We start from the raw sequence: 4,335 nt of genomic DNA, 5'->3' as shown, positions 1-4,335 counted from the left end.
AGACTTAAGTATAAGCCTGTACAGGGTCCCAGAGCCCCTTCTCAAACATCCCTAACCTTTCTATGCCTTGGATTCCATTGGCCTTCCAGCGAAGCAAATTGATCCTACCTCAGAGTAATGTTGTTGTTGTTTTTGTCGTTGTTGTTTTAATTCATGAGAGATTCAGAGAGAGAAACAGAGACACAGGCAGAGGGAGATGCAGGCTTCCCCCGGGGAGCCTGATGCTGGACTTGAACCCAGGACCCTGGGATTACTACCTGAGCAAAAGGCACAGTCAACCACTGAACAACCCAGGTTGTTTTTTTTAAGATTTATGTATTTATTTATTTGAGAGAGAGAGACAGAAAGACAGAGCATGAGTGGGAGGAGCAGGGGAAGAGGGAGAAAGACTCCCAGGCAGACTCCTTACTGAGTGAGGAGCCCCATGTGGGGCTTGATCCCATGACTCTGAGACAGCTGAAACCAAGGGTCAGTCACTTGACCAACTGCACAACTTAGAATAATATTTTAAATAAAACAGCACAGGATGACAAAGGGAACCAATTATGTTGAAATATCATTATCAAAATATTGTTAAATGCATACTTCCTTGTTAATGCATTAAATCGTGCTTTTCACACTATCTGTGGGGAAGGACCAATTTACTTACCTGATCCATCTTGGACTAACAACTTCTATAAATAGAATAAAAATATGAAATAGGGATGCCTGGGTGGCTCAGTGGTTGAGCATCCGCCTTTGGCTCAGGGCATGATCCTGGTGTCCAGGTTTGAGTACTACATTGGGCTCCTTGCAGAAAGCCTGCTTCTCCCTCTGCCTATGTCTCTACTTCTCTCTTTTTGTGCCTCTCATGAATAAATAAATAAATATTTTTAAAAAATGAAATAAAAGATAATTTGAAATACAAACCCCCAATTTTTATTATTTGATTCAAAAACATTATTTTGTCAAATTGTTATAAAAGCTTCTAAACGTTTACACTCAATTCTTGAATTCCCTTGTCATGAAGCTGTGATGGTGCATGGACTAGAACCAGTCCACATATCACTGCTCTGAAAAGCTCTGTGTTAAATACAAGATCTAGCCGTAGGTCTAATAATGACTCTAATTTTGAAGTCATGACAACCATAAATAATCTATGTGAAGTATCTGTTGATCCTATTTGTGACAAAATCAGTTATTGCTAATTCCATTAATGTATGAGGACTACTTTCATAATAGGAAGAAATATTAAATGTTAACCATAGGTTGGTGAAAATAAAGATGTAATTTTTTTCCCGCCCAAGTTCAGAGACCTTCTAAATCTTATTCCCAAATCTTATTAGAGCTCCAGATTAAGGCCCCCTTCCTTAAGCAATGGCAGGGGTACTAAAGACTAAAAAAGAAAGAAAGTGAGTGACCCACACCCACAGGGGAAGACCTCCCCCAATTAGGCAAGCAAAATAAATAAGAGGCATTCATATTGGAAAGGAAGAAACAAACTATCTTTATTTGCAGATGACATGATCCCATGTGTACAAGATCCCAAAGAATCTACAAAATAGCTACCAGATGTAATACATTTAGCAAAGTTACAAGACATAAGATCAACACATAAAAATCAGTTTGTGTTTCAATACACCAACAATGAACAATTCAAAAAGGAAATTAAAACAGCAATTCCATTTACAACAGCATCCTAAACAAACAAAAATAACCTAAGAATAAATTTAACTGAGGAGGCAAATGGCGTATGTGCTGAAAACAATAAGACATTGCTGAAAGAAATTAAAGAAGACCTAAATGTATGGAAAAACAGCTTGTGTTCATGGAGTGGAATAGTTCATATTGTTAAGACATTGGTACTCCCCAAAGATATCTATAGATTCAATACATTCTCAATCAAAATCTCAATAGCCTTTTTTGAAGAAATGGGAGAGCCAAATCTTAAATTCATATAGAATTGCAGGGGGCTCCAAATAGTCAAAACAATCTTGAAATGGAAGAACTCACATTTCCAGATTTCAGAATCTACAACAAAGCTATAGTAATAAAAGAAACTATGTGGTACTGGCGTAAAGATCAACACGGAGACCAATGGAATAGGATAGAAAGCTCAGAAATAAACCCTCACATATAGGGTCAACCAATTTCAACAAGGGTGCCAAGACAGTCCATGGGAAATGGACAGTCTTTTCAACAAACTTACTGTGGATATCCACAAGCCAAAGAATGAAGTTGGACCTTTACCTTACACCATATACAAAAATCAACTCAAAATGGATCAAAGACCTAAACATAAGGACTAAGACTATAAAACTGCTAGAAGAAAATAGAGGTGTAAATCTTCACGACCTTGGATTTGGCAATGGATTCTTAGATATGACACCAAAACCATGAGCAGTAACAACAAACAGATAAATTAAAATTCTATTGAAATTACAGGCACCAAAGGACATTATCAGAAAAGCAAAAAGACAACCTACAGATGAGATAAAATATTTGCAAATTATAAACCTGATAACAGTCTAGTATCCAGAATATATAATAATTCTCACAACAAAAAACAAACAACAGAACTTAAAAATGGGCAAAATAGACTTTTTTCCAAGAAAGATAAACAAATGGCCAATAAGCATATGAAAAGATGCTCAGCATCATTAGTTAGAAAAACACAAATTAAAACCACAAATGTGGTACCACTTCACACCCACTAGGATGGCTATAATCAAAAAAACAAAAAAGTGTTGGTGAGGACTTAGAGAAATTGAAAGCCTTGTACATTACTGATGAGGATGCAAAATGGTTTGGCCACTTACACTTTGGCAGTTTCTTAAAAGGTTAAACATAAAATTACCATATGACCCCATAATTTCATTCTTAGGTCTAATAAAAAAAAAAAAGTTCAGCAGATCCTGTGCCCAAGGAGGCTCATGCAGCTGGTATCGTCTTGTTGCATGGCTCTTACAGCTGTTTCTTTCCTAGGCACAATGGCTACTCTTTTTTTTATTTATTTTTTTTATTGGAGTTCAATTTGCCAACATATAGCATAACACCAAGTGCTCATTCTGGACAATGGCAACTCTTAAGGAAAAACTGATTGCACCAGTCACAGAAGAAGAGGCAACCATCCCAAACAATAAGATCACTGTAGTGGGCATTGGACAAGTTGGTATGGCATATGCCATCAGCATTCTAGGAAAGTCTCTGGCTCATGAACTTGCCCTTTGGATATTTTGGAAGATAAACTCAAAGGAGAAATGATGGATTTGCAACATGGGAGCTTATTTTTTCAGACACCTAAAATTGTGGCAGATAAAGATTACTCTGTGATCGCCAGTTCTAAGATTGTGGTGGTAACTACAGAAGTCCACTAGCAGGAGGGAGAGAGCTATCTCAGTGTGGTACAGAGGAATGCTAATGTCTTCAAATTCATTATTTGTCAGATAGTCAAGTACAGTCTTAATTGAATCATAATTGTAGTTTCCAACCCTGTGGGTATTATCACATATGTTACCTGGAAACCAAATGGACTACCCAAGAACTGTGTGATTGGAAGTGGGTATAATCTAGATTCTGCTAGATTTCACTGTCTTATGCCTGAAAAACTTGGCATTCATTCCAGCAGCTGCCATGGATAGATTTTGGGAGAACATGGTGACTCAAGTGTGGCTGCGTGGAGCGGAGTGAATGTGGCAAGTGTTTCTCTCAGGAACTGAATCCAGAAATGGAAACAGACAACGACAGTGAAAATTGGAAGGAAGTGCATAAGATGATGTTTGAAAGTACCTATGATGTCATTAAGCTAAAAGGATGCATCAACTGGGCTGTTGGGTTAAGTGTGACTGATCTCATTGAATACATGTTGAAAAAATCTATCCAGAATTCATCCAGTGTCAACACTGATGAAGGTAATATATGGCATAGAGAATGAAATCTTCCTGAGCCTTCTATGTTTCCTGAAGTCTCAGGGATTAGTGTGACCAACCAGAAGCTGAAGGATGATGAGGTTGCTCAACATCAAAAAAAGTACACATACCTCATGGGACATCTGGAAAGACCTAAAAGACATGTGACTTCTGGCTTCTAGGTTTGTAGACTGGTAAACACAACAATGTGATTAACCATGAGCCTTTAGTTTTCATCTATGTACATGGATCACGGTTTGCTTTTTTCTTCCTATGTATGTGAATCTGGGCTCACAGACTCAAAGCCCACACTTCGTTTAATGCTCACAACAGGAGTTCTTGAAAAGATAATATTAACTACCATAGTGTGCTTCTAAAAATATATATATATTGAAAACAGGTACTCAAGCAAGTCCACTTGTACACAATGCTCATAGCAGCACTATTC

At 37.6% G+C, this 4,335-nt stretch overlaps 1 pseudogene; it reads left to right on the top strand.

Moving 5' to 3' along the window:
- Positions 1 to 3,054: 3,054 nt before the first annotated feature.
- Positions 3,055 to 4,055, top strand: LOC144298808 (L-lactate dehydrogenase B chain-like; annotated as a pseudogene).
- Positions 4,056 to 4,335: the final 280 nt, after the last annotated feature.

This window comes from Canis aureus, chromosome 26 (genome assembly GCF_053574225.1).
Source record: "Canis aureus isolate CA01 chromosome 26, VMU_Caureus_v.1.0, whole genome shotgun sequence".
Lineage (NCBI taxonomy): Eukaryota > Metazoa > Chordata > Mammalia > Carnivora > Canidae > Canis > Canis aureus.
The sequence above is the reverse complement of the archived record's forward strand: the minus strand, read 5'-3'. Positions and strand labels throughout refer to the sequence as shown.